This window comes from Canis lupus, chromosome 19 (genome assembly GCF_048164855.1).
Source record: "Canis lupus baileyi chromosome 19, mCanLup2.hap1, whole genome shotgun sequence".
Lineage (NCBI taxonomy): Eukaryota > Metazoa > Chordata > Mammalia > Carnivora > Canidae > Canis > Canis lupus.
This window is the reverse complement of record NC_132856.1, coordinates 13373353-13392256: the sequence shown is the minus strand read 5'-3', so window position 1 is coordinate 13392256 and position 18904 is coordinate 13373353. Positions and strand designations below refer to the sequence as shown.

Sequence of the window (18904 nt, the reverse complement as noted above, 5' to 3'; positions counted from 1 at the left end):
TTATATATAAAGTACTTTGGACCCAGAGGTAAGAGTTAGACAATCTATACTAACAAATATCACAGTCTCATGAGAAAAACAGAAGCAAGCATATAAGTTGATTGACTAATTCAACAATCATTTATTAAGCTCCTGCTGTTTTCCAAGTATTATGCCAGACTATGGTGTTAATAGCAGTAAAGTGGTAGATACAGCCTATGTCCTATGGACTAAGAGTTAGTACAGAAAACCAAGTAACAACAGTGTAGGACCCAATCAAGAGTTCAGGGAAGGCCTCTCAAAAGAAGTGAAGTATAAACTAAAGATGGAGACTGACTGGGAGTCAGCCAGGAAAAGGCAGATTTGGGGAAGAATGTGCAAGTTACAGAAGAGAACAAGTATGAAGATCCAGGAATGATGGAGAAAATGGTACATACAATTGGGAAACCAAAAGCAGTTCATTTTGTGGGGAGGTGAGGATGGTGAGAAATAAACCTACAAAGGCAGATAGCTCCTAAAGTAAAGGGAAACCACTGAAAAAATTAACCACCACAGGAATAATGTGATAATTGTAGGTAGACCCTTTGGCTTGAGGATGATGAATGCCCATTTGTGGAGCAAGCCTGGAATTAGGAGCCCTGTATGATGCTGTAGGGATAAAGCTGACCAGAGATGTCCTTGGCTTAAATGACAGTGATAGCAGTAAAATGGATAAAAGTGGAGAGTTTTGAAATTTGGAGTTATAATATCCAGGACATGTTTATTGACAGATTAGATGTCAGGGATGAGGGCAAGAGAAAAATCAAAGTAAGTTCCAGGTTTCTAGACTGACCAACTGGATTGGTTGTAGTACACTAAATAAGAGGGAAACCCTTCTTATGAAATACTATGGGTCTAGGAATAAGGTAATGGGTATAGTTTGGGTCACCTTGAATTTGAGGTTCCTGTAAGATACCTATTTAGAAATGTCAATATATACTCAATATAGTCAAGTAGAGATTCAATATATAGGTCTGAAACTTAGTAGGAAAAAATCCAGAAACTATCAACATATAGATGTTAACAAAAGTCCCAAGAATGGAAGAGATGTTCCAAAATGAATGTATACAATCAAAGAAAAAGGCCTGAATCCTGAATGCCACAAATGATTGATATTTAGCAGGGGTGAAGGGTGGGGAACTGTTGACTCTCCAGATGGAAACACTAGAGAAAAGAAATCAGCACAAAGCACCTAAAGAATCAAATGCATTGAGAATACATGTATAAATTTAGAAAATGTTGAAGTTTTAGGAGCCATCCACATTGGCCAGAGATTTAGAAGCATGGTTTAAATTAATGTCATTGGTGATGGAGAAGAGATATACTAGGGAAATAAATAAATAAAATGGACAGGGCTTAGAACTGGTTGGAAGATAAGGAATATGATGGAGGAAGAAGTAGAGAAGAAACTCCCTGTTTGTTCTAGGCATCAAGGAAAATTATGGTGGTTTCCCCACCAGTCAAGTCTTATCAGTGTTTGTTCACACTGAGTATTTTTAAAGAACACACATGCAGAGTGTGTTTTTATATCTCTGTGGATCCTTAAAAAAGAATCTGATTTTAGCATGAACAGTTCTCACAGTGTGGCCTTTGCAATGATAAAAGAATCACACAGTGAAGGTGCTCTGTCAAAAGGCATTGACAAAACTGGAGGTCTCTAAATGACATTTTTCCTGACAGTTTCTTTTTCTTTCTTTAAAAAAAAAAGATTTTATTTATTTATTCATGAGAGACAGAGAGAGAGAGAGAGAGAGGCAGAGACACAGGCAGAGGGAGAAAAGCAAGCTCCATGCAGGGAACCTGATGTGGGACTTGATCCAGCGTCTCCAGGATCACAACCTGGGCCGAAGGCGACGCTAAACTGCTGAGCCACCGGGCTGCCCTCCTGACAGTGTCTTACATTGGTTTGGGGTGCTTAGTATTACATCCCAAAGAACACAATCTGCTCTGCTCTCTCCAAACAACCAAATGTAATTGTCTAAAGTCAAGGGAATTGTTTGTGATTCCTCCACACAGCTCATCCCTCACATGCTAATTTTGACTTGGTTAAGAACTTACTTGATCCTAAGAGCTATAGAAGAGCATTCTGAGTATCTTGCAAGTCTAGTTGTTATGTATTTGAGAAATGGAATTCCTTCCTCTTTTCCTCCTTCCCACCCTTCCATCCTTCTTCTCCTTTACTCCATCCCTATCCCTCTGTCTACCTCTGGATTATCATACCTTAATGTTGTGATAATATCAGGGGTTTAAGGAAACAAGACAGAACAGAAGAAAACATAGGTTCTACACACATGAGGAAATAATAGAGGGCCCATTTCTTGACTGGATTGTTTGGTTTTTGGGTGTTGAGTTTGATAAGTTCTTTATAGATCCTAGATACTAGCCCTTTATCTGCTATGTCATTTGCAAATCTTCTCCCATTCTGTAGGTTGTCTTTTAGTTTTGTTGATTCTTTCCTTTGCTGTGCAGAAGCTTTTTATCTTGATGAAGTCCCAATAGTTCATTTTTGCTTTTGTTTCCCTTGCCTTTAGAGACATGTCTTGCAAGAAATTGCTGTGGCTGAGGTCAAAAAGGTTGCTGCCTGTGTTTTCCCCTAGAATTTTGATGGATTCCTGTCTCACATTTAGATCTTTCATCCATTTTTAGTTTATCTTTGTGTATGATATAAGATGATGGTTCAGTTTCATTCTTCTGCATGTGGCTGTCCAGTTTTCCCAACACTATTGAAGAAATTGTCTTTTTTCCATTGGATATTCTTTCCTGCTTCATTGAAGATGAGTTGACCATAAAGTTGAGGGTCCATTTCTGGGTTCTCTATTCTGTTCCATTGATCTATGTCTCTGTTTTTGTGCCAGTACTATGCTGTCTTGATGACCACAACTTTGTAATATACTTGAAGTCAGGCATTGTGATGCCCCTAGCTTTGTTTTTTCTTTTTCAACATTCTTCTGGCTATTCAGGGTCTTTTCTGGTTCCATACAAATTTTAGGATTATTTGTTCCAACTCTGTGAAAAAAGTCCATAGTATTTTAATTGGAATTGTACTGAATGTGCAAATTTCTCTGGGTACCATAGACATTTTCACAATATTTATTCTTCCAATCCATAAGCATGGAATGTTTTTCTATTTCTTTGTGTCTTCTTCAATTTCTTTCATAAGTGTTCTGTAGTTTTTAGAGTACAGATCCTATGTCTCTTTGGTTAGGTTTATTCATTCCTAGGTATCTTATGGTTTTTGGTGCAATTTATAAAGGGATCAATTCCTTAATTTCTCTTTCTTCAGTCTCATTGTTAGTGTATAGAAATGCAACTGATTTTTGTTCATTGATTTTGTATCCTGCCATGTTGCTGAATTGTTGTATGAGTTCTAGCAATTTTGGGGTGGAGTCTTTTGGGTTCTCCATATACATTATCATGTCACCTGCAAAGAATGAGAGTTTGACTTCTTCTTTGCCAATTTGAATGCTTTTTATTTCTTTTTGTCTGATTCCTGAGGCTAAGACTTCTAGTACTATGATGAATAACAGTGGTGAGAGTGGACATCCCTGTCATGTTCCTTATCTTAGGAAAAAGGCTCTCAGTTGTTCCTGGGTAGGAAATCTTAGTCTATACTTGATAAGAGTCTATTTTTTTAAATCTGAAGTTGCATTAAAAAGTAATGAGTAAAAAAAGTGGATTTTGCTTAATCTATTTTCATTATTTATAATCCACTTCATATATTTACTATGAACATCCTTGTAATAACTTTTCATGGTTTCAATGACTCACATGTTTTGCCAATTAAAAGGCCTTGTTGGGGTGCCTGACTCACTTGGTAGAGCATGTGACTCTTGATCCAACCCCACCTTGAACATAGAACTTCTTTTTTTAAAAAAAAGTTCTTTTTACGCTGGATTTTATGTCACTATCTAGTATTCCTAAAATTTATCAGGCTTTCTTTTCTCTACTGACTATTAGGCCTTGACCTCTTTGACACATCATCCCTTTCAGTCTTAGTGTTTTTTTTAAGCACAACATGGGCAGGTTGTCATGAAATTCTGCTGTTTACAAAGCTCATATTGCCCAAAAAGGAACCAAGGGAACATTGCCTTGAAAACTGGCAATGCATTTTAATGTTTAGTGCATGCAGTGGAATTCTATTCCAGAAAGTCTACAAAATTGAAAACTGGAAAAATATGACTGCTGGAGATAAAAAAGAAAACAAAACAAAACAAAAAAAGAAACAGGAAAAGAAAGAAAAACTTGAACTACTTAATTGAAATCCGAGGTGATGGAAGAGAATATTGAAACATCTAGATGTGAAACACCTAGGACACATTGGAGACAATCTAAAATACTAATTCAAGTAAACAATTGGAAAAATCAATTATTTTTTCATCAGGAAGCCAATATATTAGAATATATGTATATATTCATATATATTAGCCAATATATTCTAATATATTAGAACAAAATACTTTGATAAATTTGGATCTGATCTCGTATTAAAGGAGACGTCTGCTTTCCACTCTTTCTGCATTGGAATAACTTGTGAAAAGAACATGAATGCCTGAAGTTCAAAGGTCACCTGCCGGTTAATTAGCCATTCATTCATTCATTCAACAAGTGTCTATAAATGCCTACTCTGTGTCAGAGTCCATGTTAGGCACCAGTGTTACAGCATTAGACAAGAGTGTCCTTCCCTTAATGAAGCTTTCTTTGTAGAAGGAGACAACAGACAATAGTTAAATAAGTATATAAAATATTTTAAGAGGGCAATACATACATAAATAATTTAAAGAATGACAGTAGGATGAAGAATAAACCTTGACCCCTCATCCCCTCACAGCTCATATTCAATCCATTAGCAAAACCTGTTAACCCCCTCTTCAAAATTATACCCAGAATCTGACTCCTTCTCAACCCTCAACATCTCCATCCTACTCCAAGCCAGCATCCTCTCTCATTTGTATTATCATAGTAACCTCCTAGTGGTCTCTCTGATTTTGTTCTTACCTCCCCTGCAGCCTATTTTCATGCAGCCAGAGTAATACTTCTACCATATGAGTGGAATCATGCCACTAAGTTCAATGGCTTATGATCTCAGAGTAAAAGCTGAAGTCCCTGCAGTGGCCTGTCCTCTGGCCTTTCATCAACTTCTGTGCCTTCCTCTGCCCCCACCACCTCTGTGTCCTGATTGTTCAATACTCTGGTTGCCCATGGAGACCTAGAACACTGGCTTCCTTGTTATTTTTTAAGTACAGGAGGCTAGCTCTTGCCTTAGGCTGTGTGATAGGCAGAAGTCCAAGATGGTCTCCTAAGATTCCTAGGCTCTGATGTACACACACCACCTGCCAGTTAATTAGCCAAACACAAATCTAGGTACTGCTGTGAAAGGATTTTGCAGATATAAGTGAAGTCTACAATCAGTTGACTTTAAGATGTGGAGATTATTTGGGAGAGCCTGGTCTGATTACATCATCCTTTAAATCTGGATTGAGAGGTCAGAGACAAAGAAGTCAAAGGCTCAAGGCAGGAGGGGAAGTTGACATTTGAAGTGTTGTCTGTTGCTAGCTCGAGGGTGGAAGAGGCCACATGGCAGTGAATGCAAGTGGCCTCCTGTTGCTGAGAGCAGTTCCCAGCTGATAGGAACCTCAGCTTGGTAACTGCAAAGAACTGAATTCTGGATGAGCTGGGAGACAATCTTGAGCCTCACCTGATACAGCAGCCTACGGCCGCCCAGCTAACACTTTGATTTCAGCCGTGCGAGACCCTGAACAGAGAACCTGGTCATCCTGTGCCCAGACTTCTGATCTATAGGAATTATGAAATAGTACATATATGTTGTTTTAAGTCATTAAGTTTGTTTTAATTTGCTAGGCAGTGATGCAAAACTAACACAGTTTCTTTGCATTTGCTGTTCTTTTCTAGAATGTTTTTCCTAGCTATTCTCTGCTTGTTCCCTCACTTCCTACAGGTTTCTAACTAATTACTTTCTCCCCAGTGATGTCTTCCATAATTCTTAGGCTCCTGGCACTCATTTATTGGGTAATTTGAGAATTTGAATAGAGAGACACTAAAGGTACAGGCAGGTTATGGAGAAACTACAGGGAAAAATGTAGTCCCTGGGATCAATGAAGAGGGATTCAAGGAGAAGAAACAATCATAAGAACTTGGTACATGGCTATGTGGTGAGGACAATCCAGGAGGAGCCATTACCTTCCATGCAGGCATGTAGTCAGCTCATGGCAGTATCAGAGGGAGCAAGCCAGGAAAGTAATGCTCCTCAGAAGCTCTCCTCCCTGTCTTATTATTGACAACACTCTCACTAGAATATAAGTATCATGAGGGCAAGTACGTACTTAGCCAATTTCATTCCCTGCTTTATCCCCTGGGCCAAGAACAATGTTGAAACACAGTGCTCAACACTGATCAAATAATGTTGTAAATAACAAGATCTCATTTTATTTTATTACTGAGTAATATTCCATTGTATATATCTATCATCAGAGGGTATAATACTAAGGGAGCTAAATCAGAGAGAGAAAGACAAATACCATATGATTTCATTTGTATGTGGAATTTAAGAAACAAAACAAATGAACAAACAAAGAGAAAAAAGGACAAACAAACAAAAGACTCAAATACAGAGAAGAAGCTGGTAGTTGCCAGAGGAGAAGTGGGCAGGGGGATGGATGAAATATATAAAAGGGTCTGAAAATACATTTACAGCAATAAGCACTGAGTAATATACAGAATTGTTGAATCATTATATTGTACACCTGAAAGTAATATAACAGTTATACCTCAATAAAAAATTAATCAAAAGATTAATTTTACCTCAATTACCTGTTAATTATACCTCAATAAAAAATAAATCAAAAGATTCATCTGATGAATGAATGAATGAATGAATGAATGAATGGAGGTGGAGCAATGTTACTGTAGAATGGGTAGCAGAGATTTCTCCAACATATGAAATGAGACTTAACTGATGAGAAAGAGCTGATCAAGAAAAGAAAAAGAACATGAAATTCCAGATACAAGGAATAGCAAATACCAAGGGCCTAAGGAGGAAATGAGTTTTCTGTGTTTGAGAAAGTGGCAGAGGCCAATGACTCTGGAGTTTGAGTATTCAAGGAGACCCCTGATGTCAGATAGGTAGGCAAAAACATGATGGGTCTAGCAGAACATTATAAGGGTTTGCATTTTATTATAAATATAAGGGACAGATATTGCAAGGAATAAAACAGAAGAGACATTATGGGCTTTATACTTTTAATATCCACAGAAAAAAAATTTAAAAATAAGGAAATAACTGAATTGCGTTGATTGTGAATCTATTCTTGGCTTCTCTAGTCTATTACATCCCTTACTTGACAAAACTTCCAGATGAATTCTCCCCAGCTTTTTTTTTTTTTTTTAAGATTTTATTTATTTATTTGAAAGAAGAGAAAGAGAGAGAAAGGGAGAGAGAGAGAGAGAGAATACGCAAGTGCATGAGCCAGGAGGAAGGCAGAGGGAGAAACAGACTCCGTGCTGAGCAGGGACCCTCCCCTCATGTGGGGCTTGATCCCAGGACCCTGAGATCATAACTTGAGCCAAAGGCAGACGCTTATCTAATTGAGCCACCCAGGTGCCTCTGAATTCTCCCAATTTTTATTTACTCCTATCTTTGGCATTTTCCTGTACTCTTCACCTGACAGGAGAATTCATGTGAGCTGGATCCTGTAGCTGTCTGATTAGAGTCTTCTCAGTTAACTCTTTAGATGTCCCCCCACTGTTGTCTTTGGTCCTGCACAATGAAAGCAGAGAAGATTTCTCCTTCTTTTATCTTCAGGGCCTAGAATAATGTTAAATTCAATGCCTGGGGCATAGTAAATGCTCAAAACTTCTTAGCTATTAAGACATTTTATTATTAGCAATCATTAATCCAACTGAGGTGTGACTTAGCAAGAATATAATAACTATTAGTCAGATAGTCTATTACCAAATCCCAAGTCAGGATCTTCCTAGTGATACGACATTGTTGAGCCATGATTTTCTCTGAGTTTCAGCTTATAATCTGCAAAATAGCATGAATAATACTATTTCATTAATGAGTTAATGGATTAAATGAGTTAATATCTGCAAAGAGCTTAGCACATAGTTATTGTCATTAGATTGGTAACAGAATTCTTGGTTATTATCAGATATTGCAGGTGGAGGATGGTGAGTTCAGAGGGAAAAAAATATTATTTTTTATTTCTTCTCCCACCTACTCACTTCCACCCACAGGAAGGAGATCTGGCATTGGTGTTTCTACAAGCTCAATGAGAGGAGAGAGTACTTCTCTTGGAAGGGGATTCGATGGAAGGAAAGGCTAGGTGGAAAGGAGCTGGAAGTCAAGCAGGAATCCTGGAGCACACTGCAGACTGAAAAGGCCTGTTTTGGTCTAGGCGTGGTGAGCAACAGTGTCCACCACAGAGCACTATTTCGGTGATGATGTGGGGCCATAAGGATGCTAGAGGCCTAAATCATAAGAGATGTGGCTTTGACCTTTGATGGGGTGCGAGGATGGGCAAAATGGGTGAAGGAGGGTGGGAGATTCAGGTTTCCATTTATGGAATGAATATGTTATAGGAATAAAACATACATCATAGGGAGTAGAGTCAATGGTATTGAAATAGCCTTGTATGGTGACAGATGGGAGCTACACTTGTGATGAGCATAACGAACAGAGTTGTTGAATCACTAGACATACACTGGAGACTAATGGAACATTGTGTGTCAATCATACTTCAATAAAAGAGAGTCAGAGAGAGGTATGGCTTTGACAATTTTATTAAATAACTCTGGGTCCCATAGGGGGCACAGAGGACCCAGCCTGTCTCCAATGGATCTCACTGGACAATTCACAATTCACATGCCTACTGTGATCGAATAACGATTAATAAGCCCTTCCCCAATTTTCCAAACATGGCATAATGCCCTTGGATTCTTTTACAACCTAAGAAGAGTAAGTGATATTTTTTAAAATTTTTTTTTAAATTTATTTATGATAGTCACACAGAGAGAGAGAGAGAGAGGCAGAGGGAGAAGCAGGTTCCATGCACCGGGAGCCCGACGTGGGATTCATCAACTTCTGTGCCTTCCTCTGCCCCCACCACCTCTGTGTCCTGATTGTTCAATACTCTGGTTGCCCAAAACGCGGCGCCACCCAGAGATCCCGAGTAAGTGATATTTTTAAAAAGAGTTAAATTGATTTCTTATCACTCTGGCTAGTGGGATCTCCAAGTCAGATTTAATTTAATATAGGAGAATAATGCGGGGGAGTAAAATTAGAAGCCAAACATTTCAATAATAATGACAATGTATATGATAATTAGTAAATATTCATAAGAGTAAATCTACATTACCCATTTTTCTGTTTGCCATCTCACACGTTAAGCCAAAATCATTGCTATGGACTTGATAACATTTGTAAGTTTCAGAAGGAAAGATTCCTGGAGAAAAGGGATTCAAATAGAGCTAATGGATGGATATAGAGGTTTTGTTTCCACCTCCTCTTTTTATTGCAGGATCATTGAGATGGAATGGATCTCAAAGGCATTTTAATCTCTCTACTTGTCTCTGAAAATGGCTGAGAGCATTATTTCTTCCTGGTACTTTCCTCTGGGATTATTCTGCTTACTGAAATCTGCTATTTTCTTTATAGGTTTGTACAATAAAAGTATTTAGATGAGCTGAAGTGCAGCTTCTTTTAAATACATGTAATTCAAGTTGGCTTTTTAAATGACTGTCTCTGAAATGCAGAGATGCATAACAAAATCAACAATGTTTCAATGGGCGGAAATATTGAATGTGCCTTTGTTACAGTGGACATCTTTGGAAAAGCTGGAATTCATTTATGGTGCTTAGTGGTCTCCCCAGAGACAAGCATCAAACAATACTCTTGATGGTTTGGTGACCTAGAGATTATTCTTAGGTTTGAAGGTTCTTCATAGTTTTATAAATTAAAAAAGGGATTTTTCTTTAAGTGATGGAGTGATTTTTTTCCCAGTGATTTCTGATCAAAGTTCATGAAGTTTGGGGATTAATTTCCTTGAGATTGAATTTTTCATCTCCTAGATTATGTAGGACAAGGATCAGTGCTTCTGTAGATTTAAGGTACTACACTGAGAAGTATAATATAGTGAAAAAAAAAAAAAACACAGGATGTGGAGTTGGGTTATCTACATTTGGAACACAGCTCTCCCATGTTCGAGCTGTGTGAACTCACCTGCTTCTCAAAGCCAACCCTGAGACAGGGACTTAGTATGAATAGTCCATTTGGAAGGTGGTATCAGGAAGCACAGATGAAGGAGCAGGGAAAAGGAGACAAGGTAGAGAGAAACCAATGGTGTTGTGTTACTGGCTGGGTAGCACAGTGGGCAAGGGGGACCTAATGCAGCTAGGACCTCTCTGAGATTCCCTGTAGAATGTGTTTAGGAACTGCCACCCAGAAAGACAGGGAAGGTGGACCCATTTCTCATCACTGAGAGTTCCTGCTCAAAGGGCTGTATCTGAGGGGCCCACCCAGGAGCTGCAAAAGCTCCTCCAAAGCCCCCAGACAGGCAGGGAGTCAGAGGGAGGCTGGCACTTGATGAACAGGGGAGCTCATGAACGTGAGCAAATGATCTAAGAGGTGGGCTGGAGGATATGGGATGTGTGACAACAGTGTCCCTTACAGGACTTTGCAAACATGAGAAAGGGATTTATTGAGATTGGGTCAATCTGTGAGGAAAATTATATACATGTTCCACCCACTTCTAGACAGTATCAATGGATAATACAGTACAGACTGAGTTTCCTATCTAAGGAATTCAGACCCAGGCTCTATTACTTTTCTAGTCTGTGTGGCAAGAGAATAAAACTCATCTAGTTGGAAGTGACACCACTGTTTTCTCATGTGATGTGCCCCAGGATGTCTGATTTATGTGTTAAGATGCCTCCAAATGATCCTAGAAGGTTCTGAATCTATCTTTTTAGCAGGGAACTGGCATTGGAAAGCAGTAGCTTGGTGACTCTATGTTTTCTTTCTGCTTGGACTTAAGTTGTTCCTCTATGTAACTGTGGACTCCATGTGCTGTGTTGATGGGAGGCTACTTTTAAGCCCGTAGAGAGAGACCTTTGAGATTTGAGAAGAATTGAACAAGATCCTCCTCTCCGTACAACTTTGGACACTTGTGCGTAACACTATTAACCATCCTCCCCACAGCCTTTGTTAAGAGGCAGCATGGGCTGATACTCAGTATTTCATCCCCAGTATAGCATGGGCTATATCTGTAAGCATATAAAGTATCACTAACCCTATTTTATAAATGAGGCAATGGAGGACCACAACATTGAATCTTGCATCAGAATCACCTACTAGGCTCATTAAAATACAGATGGCTAGATCTAACCCCTAGAGTTACTGAGTCAAGGGATCTATAGTATACCTAAGAATTTGCATTTTGTTTTCAGAGACTTATTTGAGAGAGAGAGCATGATAGGAAGGGGGAGAGGGGGAGAGAGAGAGAATCTTAAACAGACTCTGCACTGAATGGGGAGCCTGACTGGGGGCTCAATCTCATGACCCTGAGATCACAACCTGAGCCAAAACCAAAAGTCAGACACTCAACCAAGCTGTGGCTCTAAGGAGCATAAAACATTGATTTTGAAAATGGCAGCCTATCTCATCTACAAAAACTCCTCTGAAAGAACCAGGAAAGAAGCCAATGATTTTCTACTGCCTTTGATGAGGTGCCATTGTTAATTTGAAAATAGCCTTTGGTTTTTACTTTTGTCCTTCTAATGGCCAAGGCCCTTATGTTGCTTTCCAACAGAATGCTGTGTTGAAGGAATATCCAAATGTACATTATCAAGATTCTCCTCCTTAGAATATTTTATGAGAAAGACGTGATTTTTCTGAAGTGTGACCTTTAGAAGACATTCATAGAAGCAACCATAGACATTTTTAAATGCAGATCCTTGGGCCCCAACCTAGGAGTCAGTGTTACTAATTAGAATCAAACTTTCTGTGGAGGGTCTGTTTGTTACAGCACCTCTAGTAACTCCAGTGTTATAACAGAAAGAGAACGGCTCTGGAACAGGTGTTGTCAAACTTTTTTTCTCCAAAGGGCCAGATAGTAAATACGTTCAGCTTTGCTGGCTATGTGCTCTGTCACAACTACACAACTGTGTCACTACAGCATAAAATTGGGCTTAGACAGTATATAAATGAATGAGTGTAGCTGTGTCCCAATAAATGTCTTCCTATGGGCATGATATCTGAATTTCATGTACTTTACCTGTTTCATGAGATAGTACTTTTCTTTGGATTTATTAAAATCACTTAGCTCATGGGCCTTAAACACTCAAGTGGTTATTGGTCTCTGCCCTAGAGCATGAGATATGTAAGGAGGAGAGACCGGTATACAGAGTTGAAAGTACTCTCCTAATGTTGAAGTCCAAGTAGACTTAGTAGGCTTTAAATGCCTTCTTCTCTCTTGTTGGAATTCTGGAAAGCTCAGGAGGCAAGAAAATTTAAGAAAAGCAGGGGAAATGAAATAAGTAGTTTGAAAGTTTGTCTTAGTTTGGGCTGCTATAAGAAAAGTACCATTGACTAGTTTAGACAACAAACACTTAGATCCTGAAGTTTTGGAGGCTGGAAATCTAAGATCAAACTGTACACGGATTTGGTGTCTGATGAGACCTCAGTTGCTGGTTCAGAGATAGCTATCTCTTTTTGTGTCCTCACATGACAGAGGAAAATCTGAGCTCTTCATCCCTTATAAGGCACCAATTTCATCATGGGGCTCCACCTCTACAACCTCATCCAAACCTAATCACCTCCCAAAGACCACACTTGTAAATACTATCACATTGAGTACTGGGCATCAACATATGAATTTTAGGGAGAAATAAATATTCCGTCTATGGCAAAGTCCTAGACAAGGGTTGGCAGTCAGACTACAATGTAGACTTTGAGGCCTCATGATGCTTTTGATACTTTTCATCAGTATACTAGGTAGTGCTGTTTTAAAAAGATTCAGAATCATGGGTTTGAAACTCCCTGTCCTTATAGCTCTAATGATTTTGACCCAACCCCTGAGTCCAAGGGCTGGCCTGTGTCTGAGGCCTATTCCCTGGGCCATATGACTGGTGTTGCATTAGATCTAGCTATCCAATCAGCAAACAGTGCTGTCTTATTCAGGAGATGCTAGGACAAAAGAGAGGTCCTCTAGGTTGGTGGATTTGACCCTGAGAAAATGCAAGGGCAGAACTGTTGACAGCCATCTAGGTGCTATAAGGGGGCAAAGGACCCTTGAGAATGGAGTCAATCCAATTCATGGTGGGGGATCAGACTACAGACAGCAAAGACCCACCAGGCTTGACTGAAATCTTCCTTGAAGTGATCCTGGCCTTTAGATTTCCTATTACTTAAGTCAATACGTTATTTGTTTGGCTAAGCTAAAAATTGGTCAGATTTACTGTCGGTTACAATTTGCAGAATCTTAATTTACATAACTCCTTTCTAGCTCCAACATTCTATAATTCTTTGTCTTTGAAACCAGCTATGCAAATGACAAGTCCACAAAATCAGCTGTCCCCTACTGCACTGATCTGAGCATAAGTGTCTAGAATTTAAGAGATGTAACATTAACAGTTTCATTGAGAGAATTGTCAATTTTCTTATTGTAATGCCAGTTCATTATTGCTATCCAAATGGCATAAGGCAAATAAAAGATACACAACTCTCATTTCCTATAAATGCAGAAATTGACTGCTATAAAAAAATAAAATAACAGAGATGGATCCCTGAGGTCTCCATAATCACAGGGTAAGAGGTAGGGATGAGGAAGAAAATGGCACCCTTTCACTTATTTAATATTTTGTCCTGTATTTTCGCCAGATCCTGTTTTCTAAAAAAAAATTAGGCTGATATTTGCTCTGCACACACATGAGCTTTAAAAAAAATAAAAAGCATTATTTGTAATTACCATTTGTAACTTAAGGGATGCTTATGAGCGCTGATGTCTTTGAAAACCAGGGAGAGCTGTGAAAAACAAAAGGCAGAGTTAATCCAAACCACCCATTATCATAAGTACAATTAAACTGGCACTGACTATAAAGTAACATCACTCAGCCTGCCAGTCATTTAGTCTCTAGCCCTGGAGAATCCGTGGTAATATGCAGGTGAGCACTTCCTCTGGCTCTTTGGACTGCGGCCATACATTGTGTAAGGACTGATCCCAAGCAAGCTACCGTGTTCTCTGATGCTGCTCTAGATCATCGGATTCCATCAAAAACAGATTTTGAAATGAAAAAACTGAGCTGTTTTTTCCCCCTTAATGTCTCATAGCAAATCAACATATAAGTAAATAAGGATCACTTGTCTTATGCTTTTGAACACAGGTTCTTAATTTTTATTTTCTGGGATCGTGAAGACACTTGTGGAAGTATGTGTTGAGAGAATAACCCAAATTTATATAAATCTCAAATTCTAGTATTTTCCAGTATTGTTATTCCCACCTGACCCCTTTTTCCCTTCCTGGAAAACTCTACTTGGTCCCCCAAGATGCACCTTAGAGGTAAATTTCTTTGCAAAATTGTCAGAAATTTTCCATCAATAGAATTATCCTCTTTTCCCCCTGTGTTCCAATGACATTTGATGTACACTGTTATAACATTTATGATGATTTAAGATGGGAGAAAGTAGATATCAGTTTTTATTTCCTATATCAGAGGTCTTCTTGAGAACACAGAGTGTTATTTACCTTTTCATCTAACAGTGCTTGACTCAGAGTAATTACTCAGTCAATATTTTCAGTATTTGTTGGTTAAATGAATAGATCACCAGGATGATGTTTGGAGCATTTAATTGCTCTGCATGGTAACTTTAGAGCATAAAATATAAAAATGGAAATAAAAACATTTCTAAAATCGTTTCCACCTCTACCTTGCTGACGTAAACAATTTAACAGTATGATGTGTCCTTCCACAACTTCTTCCATATTGTATTGGTGAACTGTTGCTCTGCAACAAATTACCCAGAAATTTAGCACTTGCAAAAACGACAAATATTTCTTACATCACAGCTTCAGAGAGTCAGGAACTAAGGAGCAGCTTAGCTGGGTGGTTCTGGCTCAAAGTCTCTTCTGATTAAAGTTGAGGTTTTGACACAAGCTATAGTCATTTGATGATTTAACTAAAGCTGGAGAATCTGGAGAATTTTAAGGGGACTCCATATTTGTTCGTTGTAGCTTCAGTTCCCTCCCATATGAATGTCTCCATATTGCTCCTTGAGAGTCCTCATTACATGGCCACTGGCTTCCCTCAGGAAAAATAAAAATGAAGGCAAAAAAATCCACAATTCAATTAAAATAACAAGGCATAAGCTACAATGCCTTTGATAACCGAGCCTACAAAAATCACATATCATTTATTCTGGTGTATTTTGTGGGTCACACAGACCAACCCCCTATAGTGTGGAAGGGGCTTACATGAGGGTTTGAACACCAGGAGGCCAACGTCCTTGGGGACCAGTGTGGAGGCTGGCTGCCACCCATATACCCAGTTTGGAATATTATTTTTATAAAAATATAATCATGATATATATATTTCTTTGCAATCCTTTTTAAAAATTTTTTCATAGAAAAATACCTTGCTATCCTTTCTCCGGATTTGTAGATAAGGATCTAAGTCATTCTTTACATTGCAGCTAACATTAGAACTAATTTATTCCACTCCTACTGACTCAGGCTGTCCACAGTTTTCTAGAAGTACAAATAAGGTAATAAATATCCTTTTACATATATTTTTGCCTTCATTTCTATAGGGGCTACCAAAACTGAGATTGCTTGATCACAAGTTGGTATTCTACTTCTTTATTTCCATAGATGCTGCCAAATTTCAAAAGAGGTACAACATTTATTTTTCACCAACCACGCATAAAAGCAGTCATTTTCCCCTCTGTTCCTCAGCACTGGGTAAGTGTTCAGATAAATTTTGTCCTTCTCATCGCAAGAGAAATGCTATCTCATTTTCACCTAATTTACATGTTCTTTCCTAATATTCAGCTCAGGCCCTCTTACCACATGTATTGACCTTACTCCTTCTCTTTCCTGAAAATTGTCTACTTACAACCTTTCTATGGAAATGTGTTTCTTTTTCTCATCAATTGATTGGGAGCTTTTGGAATTTGCACATAACTAGAAATAAAATTTTATACTTTCTCATCTGGGAAGTTCATAGTATAGTGTCTTCAAAAGACTAGATGTCATTTTGTCACCTTTTGATTGGATTTTCTTAAAGGTCCATCAGGTTCATGGGGATCAAACATAAAATATTGAACATCTTATTTCTGGAGAACTTTAAGATTAGGTGAAGCTGGCTGGAGACATTTCTAAGCTCAACCTTCAGCCCCAGAAAGTAGTGAATTAAGCAGGCTGTTGACTTTAAGATTACCTTGGAGATAGATCACAGCATTTAAAATGCAGTCACTCAGAAAGCAAAATTGCTTGGGAATAAAAGGCAATAATTACTATCACTCTTTCTGCAACTAGTGAAATAAAAAAAGGAAAAAAGACAACTCCCACTCTAAACCTTAAAACCTCAGCAAATATCCAGAGACTCTTCAGATCGCATATTGTGATCAAAGCTGCAGTCCTTGGGGTAAGCAAAAACTGCAAACTTCCCTCTCTCTGTGTGTTTTTAAACCCAAGCTACTTTGATTGCTTTTCTGTCTAAACACAATAAGCACCCTTGACCTTGAATTATACTGTTAAGAGATAAAAAAAAAAAAAAAAAGTCTGGTACTTGGAAGAGCACTAAAAATGAATTCCTTGCTCTCTGGCATTTTAATGAACAGTGTGGCCAGTAACAAATCAATAAAGATAGTATGACAAGCTATGATGAAGTGATTTTTAGATAAAACCCTCAATATAATCAATGTTTAATCTATCGGATATCTAAACGCATATCTCTTGGATTCCTGCTACACTATTTAGGAATTACTTTGAGCTAATTAGCAGTGGGTATTATTTGGGAAAAGAGCAGACAACAAATTTTTTAATATTCCCAGAAATGCCTGGAAGGATATTCTTAGATTTTAAGTTCTTATTCTGAGGAATTTGCAGGTAAGAAGTATCATACTTTTGATTATTTGACAGGCATATTCTTATGCCTGTAGGATAGTTCCTGATATATTGTCACTAAATCAGTGAGGTCTCATTACTTATCCCTCTTTCCTGCTCTAACCACTATGTCATCATGTCATCCTGCTCTAACCACTTTGTCATCACAGGACTTGTAGAAGACCAAGTTACTGATCACTGATATTTGTTGCCTTGCCCTCCTTCTGTCCCAATAGAAAACCAATGGTGTACCCAAAATAAGATAAACCCCAGTTGTTGTTATTTATGAAGGGACTGTTTATAAAGACAGGATGGAATATAGGTTTACTACTCTAAAAACTTATGGCCAAAAATGTGGGGAAGGTGTTACTAATCTAAGCATAAATGGATGAGAGCAGGGAGTAGGAGCCAGAACCTGAAAGGAGAGAATTCTATAGAGAAAAAAAAAAAAAAAGCTTTGAGAGAAGCAGTGATTTTAGGGTTCAGAAATATAGCAATCTGGAAGTGACCTTACAGGGAGGTTGCCAGGGGACTAAACACCTTCACCTGGCTTTTCTTTCTCCCTTGAATATCCCAGAGGGCAGGACACCCATTGAGATAGTTTCTATAAGCTCCCTGGGATGGAAAGCAGGGTCTAAAAGGATGGAAGAGACACTGGATTGGCTAATGAAAATGGCACACTGGGGAAACATACTTTCCTTCATAGGGTTGACATTAGACTTGGCCTTTGTCTTGCTCTGGCCAATGATGTGTGTATAGAAGTGATATGTCACTTCTAACAGAGACTTTAAGAACTGCCATACAATTCCCCTGGCTCCTTGCTTTACCTTCTGAGAAATACATGTCTGGAGGGGAACCTCCTTGAGTCTAAGTTCTTGAATGACTTTGTTCAGTTAAGCCTTCTTCCCAATCCTCAATGGAATGACATGAGGAAAAATTGAGCTTAGTTGTTTAAGACTTTGAGATTCATGCATTGATGGTTACTGCAGCATGACGTCATCTCTCCTGATGGGTTCAGCGTGTCATTAAACCTCTAAGCCTTACTTTCCTAGTCAAGAAGGCAATCCCCTATAATAAATATCAAACTGCTTCCCAAATACCCAAATATTAAAAAGATTTTGTGCAAACAAATTTTAGGATGTAGACTGGCACTTCTAATTTTTTTCAAGATAGCATATCTAGGATTAGCACAATATTTAAAACCCAGAGTCAATTAAAAGGAAATGATTGTTTTGACATAACAAATGTCTTTAGCTTATTTTGTATGTCCTTTATGGCATCTTGGAATAGATTGTTTTGGAATTGTACGTTTTCAAGTTCTTTTGGGGGCTGATTTCAAACTCTCAAAGGGCAGTATCTAACCATGAATTGAATTACTTCAGTCTCAAGCCACTGAGACCCTTCTGTGCCTGTTGTATTCCAGTTAATTTCAAGAACCCTGATTCTCATCCAGGAAGCAAGGGTAGAGGGGCTCAATATTTGTGTGGAAAATATGTTGACTAAATAGGGAAAAAATTTTCCTTTTTTCTTGTATTTCTCTGGTCTCCCTTCACATTGCTATTTGTGGGAATTCCATATAAGAAGCTTTGGAGACCCTTTTGGAGAAAGGCCTGACATCCTGGATGTTTTGATGCTATTTATTTCCTCACTTATAAAATGGTAATAAATATGCTTAAGTCACTAATAACTACAAAATAAAAGGCAGTGAATTTGGTCCTTGTGATAAATGGGAAAGGAGTTTTGCTTTTTGGAAAGGGAGTGTGTTA

The 18904-nt window shown here is 38.4% G+C and overlaps 2 long non-coding RNA genes across 15 annotated transcripts in view; one reads left to right on the top strand and one right to left on the bottom strand.

The window, feature by feature from the left end:
* Positions 1–5204, bottom strand: part of LOC140609904 (uncharacterized) — a 71476-nt gene extending 66272 nt beyond the window's left edge. For all 7 annotated transcript variants that reach the window (XR_012011616.1, XR_012011619.1, XR_012011617.1 and 4 more), the window contains exon 1: positions 5014–5204. This is a non-coding gene — a long non-coding RNA (uncharacterized lncRNA). The remainder of the gene's footprint in view (positions 1–5013) is intronic.
* Positions 1–18904, top strand: part of LOC140609906 (uncharacterized) — a 170539-nt gene that overhangs the window by 64571 nt on the left and 87064 nt on the right. For all 8 annotated transcript variants that reach the window (XR_012011628.1, XR_012011625.1, XR_012011627.1 and 5 more), the window contains 3 exons: positions 8275–8440; positions 9042–9209; positions 15903–15992. This is a non-coding gene — a long non-coding RNA (uncharacterized lncRNA). The remainder of the gene's footprint in view (positions 1–8274; positions 8441–9041; positions 9210–15902; positions 15993–18904) is intronic.